Raw genomic sequence first — 18,556 nt, forward strand, 5'->3', positions numbered from 1 at the left:
TTGAGTATTCAGATTACTCTTTTATGTAGTCTGGTTATCCCTTTTACATTCCTAAATGTAATCAGATCACTGGTAAATATCATGTGTTTAATGTCAAATGAGGCCTTCCCTACTTTCCTTGTTATCAAATTGCTGTAATTATTAAATAGCTTTTTTTTTTCTTTTTTTTTAAATGATCAGATTCCTTCTAATTGCCTGTAATTTGATCACTTTTTCAGATTACAGTTTACTTTGTGCAGACAGGCAGTGCTGCCCCCTGTCCTCCTCGGTGTCGTATTGCATCCAGATGTGGCTGAAATCATAACCGTATGTCTTTAAATGGGGGTCTTGTGCACACACACACACACACACACACACACACGCACGCACACACGCATGCGCGCACACGCACGCATGCACGCACACACACACGCACGCACGGACGCACACACACACACACACACACACACACACACACACACACACACACACACACACACAGCGGGTGCCTCTGCAGATTGACACAATATGAGGCAAACACACACGGTCAGTAATAAACGTGAGCGGTCATGTTTTTATGGTATAATCAAGCGTTTTGATAGGCTGTCATTCATGCTGACACTGCATGAGGGCATTTAGGGTCCAGCAGCATTTACTATGCAGCCTAAAGGCAGAAATGTCTTTTAGTGCTTGTTTGCCAGGTCATCATCTATGAAAAGAGCCAATTTAGGAGCCATTTTGGGGAGGTGTGCAAATACTGAATGATGATGATTGTGCAGAGGGGTGGGGGCAGCTTTTTTAAGAGGGTGCAGGGCTTGGGGTGAGTTAGCGCGTGCAGGCCGGGTCCCCGTGAAAGGTTAAGAGCGTGACGCCATCAATCCACGTTTTGTTGAGCAGAGTTCAAAAAGGAAATCAATCACCGTGATGGCAAACGTGTTTAACATGTTCCTGGACATGCTGGCATAATTTCCTGCGCGCACACAAAGCCCAGTTCAAGAATCCGATAGTCCTACGACAACCTTAATCCCTCTCAGTTTCCAAGCACGTGGATCCGGTTTCAGAATATGCGATGATTCACAGCGAGAAGCTATCAGGGAGCCTCACACTTCTTTCATATGCTCGCATGAAGACATCTTGGCATGCCACAAAACACACACACACAAAAGAGGGAGCCACAGGGGAGCCCAAGGGGGCCCGTGGACGCTTGTCGTGAAGGTGTTAGTGTTCGCGTTCACATTCTTCACCCCTGCAACACCTCCAGTGAAAATATGATCCGCCGCTTTGAAGTCGGCTGAATTATGGTCGTTTTGGAGGAATAATACGCGGCGGAAACCTACTTAACCTTTGGAATAATCCAACAGAAAACAACACTTTCCCTTCCTAGAGTTTCTGGCATGTGTAAACAAAAGGCTTGTCTCGGATTAATTTAAATTTGTTTTAGTGACCACTATAGCACCAAGTACCACTTCAGAAAACACTAGGCTCTCCATCTTCCTCCATAATGACCAACATTGAAACACAGTAGCATTGTAGGCCTAGGTATTCATTGACAACAAGGCAGAGGTTTTATTGAACAAGTATATTTAATATTTCTGGCGGACTGCTCAGTGGCCTGGTGGTTAGAGTGTCCGCCGAGTCATTCCAAAGACTACAAAAATGGGACACATTACCTCCCTGCTTGGTACTCTGCATCAAAGGTTAGCATTGGGATTTGATTCACCAACAATTATTTCTGGGTGTGGCCACTGCTGCTGCTCACTGCTCCCCTCACCTCCCAGGGGGTGATCAAGGATGATGGGTCAAATGCAGAAAATAACTTCGCCACACCTAGTGTGTGTGTGTGACAATCACTGGTACTTAAGAGGGGAGGAGTATATTTACAGCTAGAATTCACCAAGTCAAGTATTTCATATATATATATATACACACACACACATACTGAGAAATACTCGACTTTCAGTGAATTCTAGCTATATATATATTTATTTTATTATATATATATATATATATATATATACAGTGGGGCAAAAAATTATTTAGTCAGCCACCGATTGTGCAAGTTCTCCAACTTAAAATGATGACAGAGGTCTGTAATTTTCATCATAGGTACACTTCAACTGCGAGAGACAGACTGTGAAAAAAAATCCAGGAATTCACATGGTAGGAATTTTAAAGAATTTATTTGTAAATTATGGTGGAAAATAAGTATTTGGTCGCTTCAAACAAGGAAGATCTCTGGCTCTCACAGACCTGTAACTTCTTCTTTAAGAAGCTCTTCTGTCTTCCACTCGTTACCTGTATTAATGGCACCTGTTTGAACTCGTTATCTGTATAAAAGACACCTGTCCACAGCCTCAAACAGTCATACTCAAAACTCCACTATGGCCAAAACCAAAGAGCTGTCGAAGGACACAAGGAAAAGAATTGTAGACCTGCACCAGACTGGGAAGAGTGAATCTACAATAGGCAAGCAGCTTGGTGTGAAAAAATCAACTGTGGGAGCAATTATCAGAAAATGGAAGACATACAAGACCACTGATAATCTCCCTCGATCTGGGGCTCCACGCAAGATCTCATCCCGTGGGGTCAAAATGATCATGAGAACAGTGAGCAAAAATCCCAGAACTACACGGGAGGACCTTGTGAATGACCTGCAGAGAGCTGGGACCAAAGTAACAAAGGTTACCATCAGAAACACACTACGCCAACAGGGAATCAAATCCTGCAGTGCCAGACGTGTCCACCTGCTTAAGCCAGTGCATGTCCAGGCCCGTCTGAAGTTTGCCAGAGAGCACATGGATGATACAGCAGAGGATTGGGAGAATGTCATGTGGTCAGATGAAACCAAAATATAACTTTTTGGTATACACTCAACTCGTCGTGTTTGGAGGAAGAAAAATACTGAGTTGCATCTCAAGAACACCAACCAACTGTGAAGCATGGGGGTGGAAACATCATGCTCTGGGGCTGTTGTTCTGCTAAGGGGACAGGACGACTGATCCGTGTTAAGTAAAGAATGAATGAGGCCATGTGTCGTGAGATTTTGAGCCAAAACCTCCTTCCATCAGTGAGAGCTTTGAAGATGAAATGTGGCTGGGTCTTCCAGCATGACAATGATCCCAAACACACCGTGTTATGTACTGAACCGTGCAACGAAGGAGTGGCTCCGTAAGAGGCATTTGAAAGTCCTGGAGTGGTCTAGACAGTCTCCAGACCTCAACCCCATAAAAAATCTGTGGAGGGAGTTGAAAGTCCGTGTTGCTCGGCGACAGCCCCAAAATATCAATGCTCTTGAGAAGATCTGCATGGAGGAATGGGCCAAAATACCAGCTACTGTGTGTGCAAACCTGGTAAAGACCTATAGTAATCGTTTGACCTCTGTTATTGCCAACAAAGGTTATATTACAAAGTATTGAGTTAAATTTTTGTTATTGACCAAATACTTTTTTTCCACCGTAATTTACAAAAAGAATATTTAAAATTCCTCATCGAGCTGGATGCAATCTTACTTGGAGGGGAGGAAACAGGTGGTAGAGGTGAACGGCATCGTGTCCCCTCCCCTCTCAGTAAGCTGTGGAGTCCCCCAAGATAGTATACTAGGACCTTTACTGTTCCTAATATACGTAAATTACATGCCATCAGCATGCGACTGTGAATTGTTCCTGTCTGCTGGTATCCGGCAAGGACAAGTCACAGGTGGAACAAATCCTCAGTGCTGAACTCCTTAATATTTGCACCTGGCTCGCTGACAACAAGCTATCCATACACTTAGGTAAAACGGAATCCATCCTATTTGGGTCCCATATCAACTTTAAGAAAGTCAATGACTTCACTATAAAAGTGGATGACATTGTTATCACCAGGAAAGATAAAATCACCTACCTGGGTTCCATTCTAGAGGCTAATCTTTCCTGTGATAAAATGGCAACCACGATAATCAAAAAGGTTAACCAAAAAACAAAATTAATCTACAGAATCTCTTCTCTGGTCTACAAAAGCACCTTGAAGATTCCAGCGGGAACTCTCATTCAACCCTTTTTTTGATTATGCTTGCACCTCCTGGTAAACCCCAGCACCTCCAAAACCCTCAAATCTAGACTCCAAACATTCCAGAATAAGCTAGTCCGGTTACTTTTAGGCCTCCACCCCGGATCACGCCTCACTCCAACCCACTTCTCCAAAGTGGGCTCGCTCAGGGTGGAGGACAGAGTAAAACAACTTGCACTGAGCCTATTCTATAAAATCCACTACACCTCCCTGATACCGAAGTACATGTCAAACTACTTCCTTAACGTAAATGACCGCCATAACCACAACACCGGGGGGAGCTCCACAAACCACGTTAAACCCAGATTTCGATCTAACAAAGGTCTTAACTCATTTTCCTTCTATGCCACATCAATGTGGAATGCACTCCCAACAGGTATAAAAGTAAGTGCATCTCTGTATTCCTTCAAAACTGCTCTAAAACAACACCTCCTGGCAACTTCAACCCTTTACTAATACCCTCCTCCATTTACATCCCATCTCCCTGGACTATAAATAACCTAATGTAAATAATCAAATGTACTTCTAATGTATTTACTTGTTCTTATGCTAGCTGAACTCACTATGTTCTCTGCTGGCTGTACATATCCTACCAAGTAAGACCTACACTGTTTCAATGTCCATTTCTCTGTTGATGCAATTGTTGATGACTGAAGTACTGATATCAACCAAAGCTCCTCAGCCCATCCCCCGGATTGTAAATAATGTAAATAATTAAATGTATATTATATGATGATTAACCTGTGTGAGGACTGTATTATGCTGTGCCTGATAGTATATATTTGTACCATGAATTGATTAACGTGGACCCCGACTTAAACAAGTTGAAAAACTCATTCGGGTGTTACCATTTAGTGGTCAATTGTACGGAATATGTACTGAACTGTGCAATCTACTAATAAAAGTATCAATCAATCAATCCTACAATTGAATTCCTGGATTTTTTTTTCACATTCTTTCTCTCACAGTTGAAGTGTACCTATGATGAAAATTACAGACCTCTGTCATCATTTTAAGTAGGAGAACTTGCACAATCGGTGGCTGACTAAATACTTTTCTGCCCCACTGTATATAAATATATATATATATAAATAAGATAAATAATTTAATTTCTGTGTTCATTTATTTACACGTTAACACACACATAACACTCATCTACTCATTGCTGAGTTAAGGGTTGAATTGTCCATCCTTGTTCTATTCTCAATCACAATTTTTCCAACCATAATGAACACCCTCTCTAATGATGCATTACTGTGTGGCACGCACAAAAGTGCTTTCATCAAATGCGTTAGAGTCTGGAATTTTCCATCTCTCCCTAGCATGGCCCAAAACCGGTCAATCTTTGCTTCCTGAGGAAGATCTTCACTGCCAAGCACTTGGTAGTCCACTACTTCTTCCCGGAGGCTATCCAGGTTCAATCGCAGCTGCGGGTTGGAACTTACAAGCGTATTTCTTCATCTTACTCATCGTCGGCGTCGCCATGGCTGTATCTTCCTCGTTCTTCTGCACTCTCTAAAAGCCGTAGATGTTGTTGTCACATATGCATGTACAGTAGATGGCAGTATTGTCCTGTTTAAGAGTGTCACAACATTGCTGTTTACGGCAGACGAACTGCTTTGCGGTAGACGAAAACGTGACTGCTGTTGTTGTGTGTTGTTACAGCGCTGCGAGAACGTTAATGAAACTGCCTAACAATAAACCCACATAAGAAACCAAGAACTCGCCCTCGATCATTCTACAGTTATAACGTCATTGGGCAGGTACGCTGTTTATATTGTGGGAAAGCGGACGTGAAAACTGGCTGTCGACACGTCACTCAGGGCCGCATGGAGCTGGAAGGGGCGTGGCCTCTAGCTCCGTCTGAATTTCGGGAGATTTTCGGGAGAACATTTGTCCCAGGAGGTTTTCTGGAGAGGTGCTGAATTTCGGGAGTCTCCCGGAAAATCCGGTAGGGTTGGCAAGTATGGAAGTAAGGGAACTTGACACACTTAAGAACAAATAGGCCACCCTAAGAGTGCTCTGGAGCACTCGTAGATTTTGTTCTTACCTACGAACAAATCCCTGTTAAGAAAACATTGGTGAGTACAAAAATCTCTGTAAAAACTTTTTAAGTGGGCATAGGAAAAAATGTGTTCTTAAGAACGGTTGCTGAATGGGGCCCAATGAGTTCTCTAGCCAATAAAGGAGTGAATGCTACAAGATTATTTTTGGATTTGCTGAGGGGAGATGACTGAGGTGCTACCCCAAATCGTCCGCATATAGCAGGGGTGCCCAAAGTAGGGCCCGTGGGCCATATTTGGCCTGCCAAGTCATTTCGTTTGACCCACTGATTGGTGGTTTCCCAAATGCAATACAATATTCTTACTGACCTCTTTCAAGCTCACAAAATCATTGATGGCATGTCCGCAAGGCTAACAAGTTGCCATCATTGGGCGGTATAGCTCGGTATGTAGAGTGGCCGTGCCAACAACTTGAGGGTTTTAGGTTCGATCCCCTCTTCCGCCATCCTAGTCACTGCTGTTGTGTCCTTGGGCAAGACACTTTAACCACCTACAGGGCTATATAAAACACCCATATATACACCCCCCACCCAAAAAATCTAGCATACCAACAACCAAATGTCAAGTAACTGCACAATTAGCAAAAAAAAGTTAGCGTGCTAATTTTAAAATGCTAAATAATGATAAATTGGTTGTAGTTGTATAGCGCTTTTCTACTTTCAAGGTACTCTGACACTACTTCCACATTTACCCATTCACACACACATTCACACACTGATGGAGGGAGCTGCCATGCAAGGTGCTAACCAGCACCCATCAGGAGCAAGGGTGAAGTGTCTTGCTCAGGACACAACGGACGTGACGAGGTTGGTACTAGGTGAGGATTGAACCAGGGTCCCTCGGGTTGCGCACGGCCACTCTCCCACTGCGCCACGCCATCCCCTAAGGATTGTGATGAGGGGAAAGAGAAGCATTCTGCGCAACTTAAGATTCTAATTTGGAATTTAAACATTTCCATTTGCACAAACGCAGTCTGAAAGCGACAGCTCGGAAGTAATCTGGGAGAAATGAAGTACAAACGATGAAGATGATGGTGAGGAAGAGACAGATGAGGTGGGCGGTGAAAAAGTTCAAAGTTAATTCCACAATCAACTTCCTTGCAGCATGACAGCGTGACGACAGTCTTAGCGATCGGCGTGTGAGCAGGTGGGTCAGCTGCTGGTAAAGTCAACAGACAGCGGCTCCAATACTTCCTGCATGGAGCCACAAACATGGCGGCTGCGCGGTCCAAGGTGACGCCTCGTCTAATTTGCCTTCCTGGCTGCGAAACAAACCATTTGGATGAAGTGCGTCCAAGTCAAAGGAAATCTGGTGGCGGAAGTTTAGTCGAAGCTGTTTGGGTCTGGTTTTATTTTTTCATTAAATGTTTTTTTATTTCTGTTTCCAGGTACTTCAGTACAAATTAAATGATTTATAAACACAATAACTACAGTGAAAACTCTAAGGTGGACTTGGATTGACCCCAAGTGTAAGATGACCCTGAATATAAGGTTTGTGTTTGGAAAAATATTTTTAAAAACACACAATGTTTTTTTTTAAGGTTAATGTTTCCCGACGCGTTTTCCTCCTCTTTTTCCCTCTTCTCCTTTCTTTCTCTTGACATGCACTGCAAAGTCAGTGCTCAAAAACAAGGCAAAAAAAATACAAAAATGAGGGGTATTTTACTAGAACCAAGCAAAATTATCTGCCAATAGATTCAAGAAAATTGGGCTTGTCAAGACTTTCCAAAACAAGTAAAATTAGCCAAACTCAATGAACCCAAAATTACCTTAAAAATAAGTATATTCTCACTAATAACAACTGTACTACTATATGTGTACATGTACAGTGGGGCAAAAAAGTATTTTGTCAGCCACCGATTGTGCAAGTTCTCCCACTTAAAATGATGAGAGGTCTGTAATTTTCATCATAGGTACACTTCAACTGTGAGAGACAGAATGTGAAAAAAAACAATTTAAAGAATTTTTTTGTAAATTATGGTGGAAAATAAGTATTTGGTCAACTGTTCAAAGCTCTCACTGATGTGAGGAGGTTTTGGCTCAAAATCTCACGATACATGGCCCCATTCATTCTTTCCTTAACACGGATCAATCGTCCTGTCTCCTTAGCAGAAAAACAGCCCCAAAGCATGATGTTTCCACCCCCATGCTTCACAGTAGGTATGGTGTTCTTGGGATGCAACTCAGTATTGTTATTCCTCCAAACACGACGAGTTGAGTTTATACCAAAATGGATACATGGATGATACAGCAGAGGATTGGGAGAATGTCATGTGGTCAGATGAAACCAAAATAGAACGTTTTGGTATACCATCATTTTAAGTGGGAGAACTTGCACAATCAGTGGCTGACTAAATATGTTTTTGCCCCACTGTATTTTCTATTGTTTCATTGAAAACAAAACAGCAAACTCCATTTGGCTGTCATCTTTTTTAATATGAGACACAATTGTCTCAAAGTCATGATTTTTTTATTTACAGACTTGAAATAAGAAATTATTACTTTAAAAGAGTAGTTTTATACCTGCGAGTGTTGATGACACAGCTTTGCAACAGTTGATATTCCAGTTTCAAGCATGTTTTACTCAATATAAGTCATAACATCTCAGCAACAAGCTGTAATATTTTACTGAGATCATTTAGGACCAAAAGCCTCAAAAAAAGGAAAACACTCTGCCATAAAATCAGCTTAGAGAGAAGAACTATCTTATCAGACAGAAAATAGGCATATATCACTGATAGTTGAGATATTTAATCTTACTTACATTTCAGTTTTTTTTGCAGTGTTGTTCAAGAATCATGTTTTCAACATCTTTGAACTAACAGTATGTAGATTGCAATAAAAAGTCAAAATATTGTTTTAGCTGCTTGACATTTGTTTGCTGACTATGCTTCAATGATAGCGTTGCCAGATGTACAGTAATGACTCTATTTGTACACCCATTTCAGCAAATCAATGCATTAGCAAACACAAACATGTGATGTATTGTACTCTTTAAAGCCATACTGTTCTGCCCATGGTATTTTATTTTAAGATAAAACTTTGGTAATTTAAAAAATGTAGCAGATGGTCAAATCTGGCGTGATCATTTGTCATTTCCCATCTGGCAACCCTGTGTATTGATCAGCATTATTTTGAAATTAGCGTCATAAATCCGGGGCTGTGCTGTTCGCTAACGAGCTAACAACATTGTAATTTAACTGGGCTGCCTCTTTCCAGATCACTGGATGTGGTGTGTGAGTGACAAGAAGAAAAGCCCTGGCTCACTCGAGGGTGACGTCGTTTGGTCAAATGTAAGACCACCTCTCTTGTTTTAGACTTTTTTTCTAGGGCAGAAAATACCTTCTTATATTGGGGTCAGCGTGGGAAATGAACATTTTTGAGGGCAAATAAGCCACTTTGTCATGACAGGTTTGTTTAATTATATTCTTATGTTTTTATTGTTTATCGTCCAGTGCTCCTATTTTTTTATTTCTACTTCCTGTTTGTCTCCTTTTGCCACCTCCTCTCCAGTCTGGGGGCGGAGTCTCTCACTTGTCCATTACTGGCTGTGCCTGGTTGCCTATAACAGTGGTTCTCAAATGGGGGTACGCGTACCCCTGGGGGTACTTGAAGGTATGCCAAGGGGTATGTGGGATTTTTTTTTAAATATTCTAAAAATAGCAACAATTCAAAAAAATTTTATAAATATATTTATTGAATAACACTTCAACAAAATATGAATGTAAGTTCATAAACTGTGAAAAGAAATGCAACAATGCAATATTCAGTGTTGACAGCTAGATTTTTTGTGGACATGTTCCATAAATATTGATGTTAAAGATTTCTTTTTTTGTGAAGAAATGTTTAGAATTGAGTTGATGAATCCAGATGGATCTCTATTACAATCCCCAAAGAGGGCACTTTAAGTTGATGATTACTTTTATTTGTAGACATCTTTATTTATAATTGAATCCCTTGTTTATTTTTCAACAAGTTTTTAGTTATTTTTATATATTTTTTCCAAATAGTTCAAGAAAGACCACGACAATGAGCAATATTTCTGTTATACAATTTAATAAATCAGAAACTGATGACATAGTGCTGTATTTTACTTCTTCATCTCTTTTTTTTCAACCAAAAATGCTTTGCTCTGATTAGGGGGTACTTGAATTAAAAACATGTTCACAGGGGGTACATCACTGAAAAAAGGTTGAGAACCACTGATCTATAAGGATGTTTTATATGCCAGCCGGGTGCCCTGCTTAATTTTTCTTTATATAAAACATGTTACAAGTTTAAATCGTGTAATTGAATTAATTTCAATGGAAGATGTTGATTTGATGTACAAAAATTCTGACTTAAGTGCATCCTCACAGAACCAAATTTTTTCCTTATTTTTATATTGAGACAAAGATTATTTATGTATTTAATACTTGTTTGCCTACAATGGTATATTATTTATTTATTATTTATTTGTTCACTGTAAGTTACAAGGAAATGAGATAAAATTGCTATGATATGAAAAGGGGGGAAGGATTAAATAAACTGAGCTTTTTCCGCCTCTTTTTCGGACGTGCTGTAATGAAACAACTGGAACTGTGTGATGCATCACATTGCATCGTATGCATGTTTGAAATAAACTGAAACTGAAATGAAAAAAAAAAAAAAAATTTAACTGTAGTTGAGGTACTACTGTATTCTAAAACTGTTTCTCAACAATAAGGCCAGGGCCCCGTGGGGTCGCGAGCACCCCCGAGAGCAGACCTGGGCAAATTAATGCCCGGGGGCTGCTTTGGCCCGTTAAGCCTTTCAATCTGGCCCACCGGACATTCCCAAATACATTTTTTGGATCTTTAAAATGGAAACTGTAGCTGCCATTATGATGTACTGTGATTCTTTCAAATTACCCTAAGTCTTAAACCGTAGAAAGCATTTAAATGGTTGGAGTCTGTGCTTTTGCATGCTATACTAGTTACTATGGTAATCTAATTGGTTACTATAGTAATCAAAGACACAGCAGCTCAGACAGGCACCAAGCAGTGAGGGTGGGGAGCGTTTCCACAGAGTGTTTCCAGAGCGGCCAGCCTGAAATATGGGTGTCAGGGACAGACACGGAAGGAGATTTTTACAACAAAGTTCTAAAGCTTAGAGATATATCAGATATATCCGTTTGTAGGTGTTTTTTTTTTTTACCCTTCGCATTCATATTTCGCTGTGTTTTTTGCATTTTTGTTATGTTTCAGATTGATTGTAAAATATGTGGATGGAGAGGGGGTGTGGCATTCATATGTTGTCAATATTCAGTATTTTATCGTTCAGAGTTAATATTGGAAATCCACAATCTTTATTCCCAGGTACAGTCTGGGTGTCTCACGCAGTAAAAAAAAATGAAAATTCTGTTCCATTTTTTAAGGCGGAATGTCATAACGTTTTTAGCATTCAAACAGAAATTATTGTGGGGTTTTGTATTAGAGTGTCATGTCTATGTGATCATGTTTTCTTTTCGTCATGTTCTGTTTGTTTTTTGGCCACTCAGTCCCTGTTTTTGCACTTCCTGGTTTGTTTTGTCACCCTGACTACCCATTAGTTTTCACATATCCTCATGTCTCACACCTGTTTTGACTAATCACCTCAGTATTTTTTAAGTCTGTCTGTTTCTGTTCTTTGTCCTGGCAACATCACCTCCTTCACACCCTCGATCACCTGCTATGCACCTTGTAATCCATGCCAATGATCCATGTCCCGTTCTCATTTTGTTCCAAGTAAATTTTCTCATTGTTCATGCCACAGTGCAAGTGTTTTGTTTCGTGTTTTTAGTTAATTGCCTTTGTGCTAGTCTTTTGTTTCATAGCCAAGTTTTTGTACGGCAATTGTGCGCGCCTTTTGTTTGTTCCTGTTTTTACTTACAGTGTTAAGATAAAAACATGTCTTTACCTTCACACCATCTCCGGTCGAAGTTCACTTTCATCTCGGGAAAACAACCACCCCTTAGTCCAAGTATTGACATAGGGTTTCAAAAAATTGATATACCGGCCCCCAGACATATTTTTTTCTCTAAATTTTGCCCCTCGAGTCAAAATAATTGCCCAGCCCTGCCCTAAAGGGCCGCCCAAAATTATCCGTTTTTCAGATATAGTCGGCAGGCCGCAGCGGTACTCAGTTGTAATACACTTTTCCACCACTTGTGGCAGTCATGACAATATGGAATAGAATAGTATAGAATAGAATAGAATTAAAAGTACTTTATTTCTCCCTGGGGGAAATAATATAAATATAAAATACATATATTTTACAGTTAATTACACTAAAGAAGGAACAAATGGATTATACAGTCTGATGGCTTTCGGTTGGAAGGACCTCCTGTGTCGTTTCGTCACACAAGGACTTGGACTTGCGTTGTTTCTTCGATGCGGAGGATATTTAGGACAAGCCAGGCGTGAACATGAGTACATATTTATTGATATTCTAACAAAACTACACAAAAAGGCAAACAAAGGGCGCGCTCAGTGGCGGACAACAAATACTTGCCCACATAAACAAATGACTAGAACAAAGGCTGTAAACTAAAAACGTGAAACAAAAACACTTCCGCTGTGGCATGAATAACAAACCGAAAACTTGCACTGAGGCATAAATACAAAACTTATGTGGCGTGGTCAAAAATGAACAGCAAGGCATGAAGGAAGGTATATGGAAATGGGGGTAAGGTATCAGTAGGTAATGTTGCCAGGACGAAGACAGAAACAGAATGGCTTAAATAATGACTGTGATAATGATTAGCAGGTGTGAGAACTGAGGGCTGGGGCGTGACTTGAGGGCAAGGTGAAAATCAATGAGTTGGCATGGAGACGAAAACAAACCAGGAAGTGCAAAAACAGAACTGAGTGTCCAAAAAACAAAACATAACATGACCAAACATGACAAAAACAAAACATAATCCATAGGCGTGACAGCCCCAAATCTTTTCTGCATTTTCCGTAGATTCTACATCACAGTGGTAAAACTTCTACATTCTGACCATGTTATTAGATCAGTCATACTGGAAATAAACAAACATTGGAAATATAGGTGGTGTTTATCATTAACAATCCTTATGTAAGACAAGAACACATATGTTTGGCTTTTTTTATGCTTTTAAAATCATAAATAAATAGCCAACAATTAATCCAACAGATTTAGGGCTCAATATACGCTCTCTAAAAACATCCAGAAACTGCCAACGATATTCCATTTACATGTCGTGACCTGAAAATGAACCAAATATGAGTGATAGTATTATTATGAGCGCCAATGCTGATGGACTACTTTAGCGGCGCATAGATAGTAGTGAGCTAATGCTATCTTACACTGTTATTGTTAGCACACTGAGTAGATGGCTGCTTCTGCTTAGCCACAAACATGCTAAAAGTAAAGATTATAATTCATGCATCTCTCACTTACTCGTAGACAAATGTGGCCATGGACCAAGAAGCTGGTCGACTTTCACATTTTTGACACCTTCAAAAAGTGGCTGACCTCTTTGTGAGTATTGTGATTAAATCTTCATCTAAACTGGGATTATGTGAGCGTCCCGCATTTCGCTCGTGTGCAGCTGGGATAGGCTCCAGCACCCCCCGCCACCCTATAAGGGACAAGCGGTATAAAATGGATGGACGGATGGATGGATGGCAATGCTGTGGATGCTATAGTGTTTCAATAAAGCTGCATCCGTTTATCACGTGGCTTCTAAAACTTATTGTTCATCCTCTTTGTGTTCGGGCTCAAAAATACAAGGTCCTGGATCATAATTTTTACAATTCCCGTTGTTTGCTCTGATAACAATCTGCTTGATTAGAATTGTTGTTGATGGGGAAGGGATAATTGGTTCCTACCTCTACGTCACGCTATCATGTGACTGGCTTCCTCATTAGCTCTCTAAATCGCTTGGGAATCTCCCTGAGATTGATACTGTTTTTATCATATCTATTTACTCGCAAACTTTGGAAAACTTTTGGTGTCATAGATCATATATATGTGTGATAATAGCTACATTATAGAGGCAACTTCTTTCTCCACTCTACTGCTACTTTAATATAATGTAAGAAAAAAGTTGCAGCTCACATGTCAAAGGGCTCATATCCATACAACCTTACTGTGTAACATGAATTTGTAACAACATGCCGTGACTCATTTCCTTCCATGCAGGGTCACATGCTGCCTCCCTTATTTGCTTTCACACACACGTACCTGTCCCCCCCACCCCCCCCCCCCCCACATACACACACATGCACACGCACGCACACACACACACACACACATACGCACGCACGCACACACTCACGCACACACACACACACATACGCACGCACGCACGCATACGCACACACACACGCACACACACACACACGCACACACACACACGCACACACACACACACACACTCACGCACACTCACGCACACACACTTGAATGCACAAAGGAATGTGAGTGGAGTGGCACATGCAAAAAGCTGCTTGGTGTGCGTGCTAATGAATAGCTTTCAGTCAGCCAGACAAAAGCTGCAGCTGGATGTGTGCTATATGCTGGGGTCAAAGTTCATGCAAAGCACCGACAAAAGTGGAAAAATGGGATGAATACCAGGTTTTCTTTCTATTAAAAAAAAAAAAGAACAAAACAAATCTGTTCTTTATTTACCTCCACTATAGTTGGGCCACACAAGAGCAACAGAAGCAGTAAAATACTTCATCAAAGCACTTTAATCACACACTCAGAAACTAGTTAGAAAGTCTTCTTCTTCTTCTCAATCTCCTTCTTCTTTAACTCCTTCTCCTTCTCTTTCTTCTTCTTCTCCTTTTCCTTCTTCTCATTCTCTTTTGTCTCTTTCTTTACCCCCTTAACTTCTCCTTCTTCTCATTCTCCTTCTTCTTCTCCTTCTTCTCCTCTTATACTTCTTCTTCTTCTCCTTCTCTTTTAACTCATTTATCTTCCCTTTATCCTTCTCCTTCTTCTCATTCTCCTTCGTTTTCTTCTTCTCCTCCTTAACTTCTCCTTCTTCTCATTATCCTTCTTCTCCTCCTTCTCCTCTTATACTTCTTCTTCTTCTCCTTCTCTTTTAACTCATTTTTCTTCTCTTTCTTCTTCTCATTCTCCTTCATCTTCTTCTTCTCCTCCTTCCTATTCTCCTTCTTCTTCTCCTTCTTCTAATTCTCCTTCTTCTCCTCCTTCTCCTTATACTTTTGCTCCTTCTCCTCCTCCTTCTCCTTCTTCTCATTCTCCCCCTGCTCCTTCTTTTTCTCCTTCTCCTCCTTTTCCCTTTTGTTCTTCTCCTTCTCCCTTTCTTTCTCCTTCTCCTTCTTTTCTTTTTCCCTTTCCTTCTCCCTTTTGTTTTTCTCAGTCTCCTTTTCTTTCTCCTTCTTCTCTTTTTCCCTTTCCCTTTCCTTTTTCACCTTCTCCTATTTTTTTTAACCTTTTTTCTTCTTCTTCTCCTTCTTCTTCTATTTCTCCTTCTCTTTCTACTTTCCCATTTTCTTCTTCTCCTTTTTCTCTGCTCCTGCTCCTTCTTTTTCTCCTTATTCTCCCTTTCCCTTTTGTTCTTTTCATTCTCCTTTTCTTTCTCCTGCTTCTCTTTTTCCCTTTCCCTTTCTTTCTTAACCTTCTCCTTCTCCTATTTTTTCCCTTTCCTTCTTCTTCTTCTCCTTCTTCTTCTATCTCTCCTTCTCTTTCGCCTTTTCCTTTTCCATTTTTTTCTTCTTCTTCTTCTTCTTCTTCTTCTCCTTTTCCTTTTTCTCTTTCTCATTCTCCTCCTTCTCTTTTTCTTTCTCATTCTCCTCCCTCTCCTTTCTTTCTCCTTCTCCTTCTCCTCCTTCTACTTCTTTTTACTTTCATTCTTCTTCTGCTTCTTCTTCCTCTTCTCCTCATCTCCTCTCAGCAAGAGAAGAAAAGAACATCTCCTGATTAAAAGGGGCTGTGGACCAGGAGGGGAAACATTGGGGAGGACAAGCTGCTGGAAGCCCTGAGGGCCAAACAAGGAGGAGGGAATGCAGGGGCTCACTATTGCTCTCTTATTCATCACAAAGCGTGTCAGTGGGATAGATGGCAGACGTGTAAAAACACTTTTTATTATTATTATTATTATAGAAAACATCTGTTAGCAATAAAAAGAAGCTTATCTGGAGGTGCTGTCTGCGGTCAAAAGGTGGATCTGCCTTACTGTAACGAGGAAGACAGGAGTCAGGATTTTGTAATGTGATCTTGTCGAATAATACGGTGGCTCTTAGAGTGCCAACACTTTCTCACGTTGATGATAATGGAAATTCATATTGTCTGTTCCTGAGTCAAACTGTCACCAATGTGAAGCAGGTATGTTGTACAGATGCAGAAAGGAACATGTTAAAACTTCTTATAAAGTGTAAAGATAAGTTTACCACAGTATAATAAAATAAAACAAATACTTTCCATGTTAATTTGTTTTAAATTCCTATGTTATATATTGCACAGAACAAAAATTTAAACGCAACACTTTTTGCTCCCATTTTTCATGAAATGAATTCAAATATCTAAATATTTTACTATTTACACAAAAGACCTATTCATATCAAATGTTATTCACAAATCTGTCTAAATCTGTGCTAGTGAGAACTTCTTCTTTGCCAATATAATCCCTCCCACTTCACAGGTGTGGCATATCAAAATGCTGATTAAACATCATGATTACTGCACAGGCTGCTCTCAATAAAAGGCCACTCTGAAATGTGCAGTTTTATCCCACAGCACAATGTCACAGATGTAGTAAGTTTTGAAGGGAGTGTGCAGTTGTAAGGCTGACTGCAGTAATGTCCACCAGAGCTGTTGCCCAGAAATTGTATGTACATTTCTCTACCATAAACCGCCTCTAAAGGCGTTTCAGAGAATTTGGCAGTACATCCAGCCGGCCTCACAACCACAGACCACATGTAACCACACCAGCCCAGGACTTCCACATCCAGCAGGTACACCTCCATACTCATCTGAGACCAGCCACATGGACAGCTGCTGCGACAATTGTTTTGCATAACCAAAAAATAACTGCCCAAAACTTGAGAAACCATCTCAGGGAAGCTCTACATGCTCCTCCTCGTCATCGGTGTGTCCAGTACTCCCTCGAGTGTATCCAAAAAGGGTGGGTACTCTGAACTGCTGTTTGGTGCGTAAGAACAAACAACTGTCATGGCCCGTCACCCCACGCGGAGGGAGGCTACCCTCTCGTCCACTGGGTTGAACTCCAACATGCAGGGTTTGAGCCGAAGCGCAACCATAATTGCCACCCCAGCCCGTCGCCTATCACTGCCGGCAACGCCAGAGTGGAAGAAAGTCCAGCCCCTCTCGAGAGAAGTGGTTCCAGAGCCCTTGCTGTGCGTCGAAGTGAGTCCGACTATATCCAGCCGGAACTTCTCCACTTCGCGAACTAGCTCAGGCTCCTTCCCCCCCCAGTAAGGTGACGTTCCACGATCCAAGAGCTAGCTTCTCTAGCCGAGGATCGGACTGCAAAGTGCCCTGCCTTCGGCTGCCGCCCAGCTCACATTGCACTCTATGGCCCCTGCTATGGGTGGTGAGCCCATTGGAGGGATGACCCACGTTGCCTCTTCGGGCTGTGCCCGGCCAAGCCCCATGGGAACAGGCCCGCCCACCAGGTGCTCGCCATCGTGCCCCAACTCCGGGACTGGCTTCAGAGGGGGGCCCCGGTGACCCGCGTCCGGGCGAGGGAAATCTGGTTCCAAGATTTGTCTTCTTCATATTGGTCTTCGAGTTGCTCTTTGTCTGATCCCTCACCTAGGACCTGTTTGTCTTAGGAGACCCTACCAGGGGTCATAAAAGCCCCCAGAAAATTTAGCTCCGAGGATCATTGGGACACGCAAACTCCTCTACCACGATAAGGTGGCAGCTCAGAGAGAAAACAATCAAACATAGTTGTTGTTGTTGTTTTGACTCTTTTGAAGGCCTTTTGATCAGATAATGTCACAGGTTTGTATTCGTAAAATAACTCATGTTGTGCAAATTATTGCCAATTGAAAGGGACAAGGGGTAGAAAACGAATGGATGGATGGAGGAAAATATGACATTTGATCAAAAGGCCTTCAAAAGGTTACAATTAAATAAAAAAACTAGTTTATTATTTTTGTGTAGGGCTTAAGTTGATTGAGAGATTTAAACAATAACAACAAAAAACGAATAAAAATGAAGGACTTTAATGTCCTGTTTGGCTTTAGGGTATTGTGAAATAACTGCCGATGTTTCGCACAAGTGTGAATAAAGTGGACATTTTAAAATTCAACATGACAAAATCCTCTTAGGAAAAATCCTGTAACACAATAAAATTATTGCCAAAGATTTATTAAAAGGACAAAAAAAAAAGTCAGCCTTTGTCCCCGAGGGCTAAAATGATGAACTATGTCGTTTTTGGACAGAAATGGATTTTCACCGTTTCATAATTTCACGTCTTTTGTCAGTAAGCCGTTCAAAAAGGAAAAC

The sequence above is a fragment of the Nerophis ophidion genome, linkage group LG04 (assembly GCF_033978795.1).
Source record: "Nerophis ophidion isolate RoL-2023_Sa linkage group LG04, RoL_Noph_v1.0, whole genome shotgun sequence".
In the NCBI taxonomy this organism is placed as follows: Eukaryota; Metazoa; Chordata; class Actinopteri; order Syngnathiformes; family Syngnathidae; genus Nerophis; species Nerophis ophidion.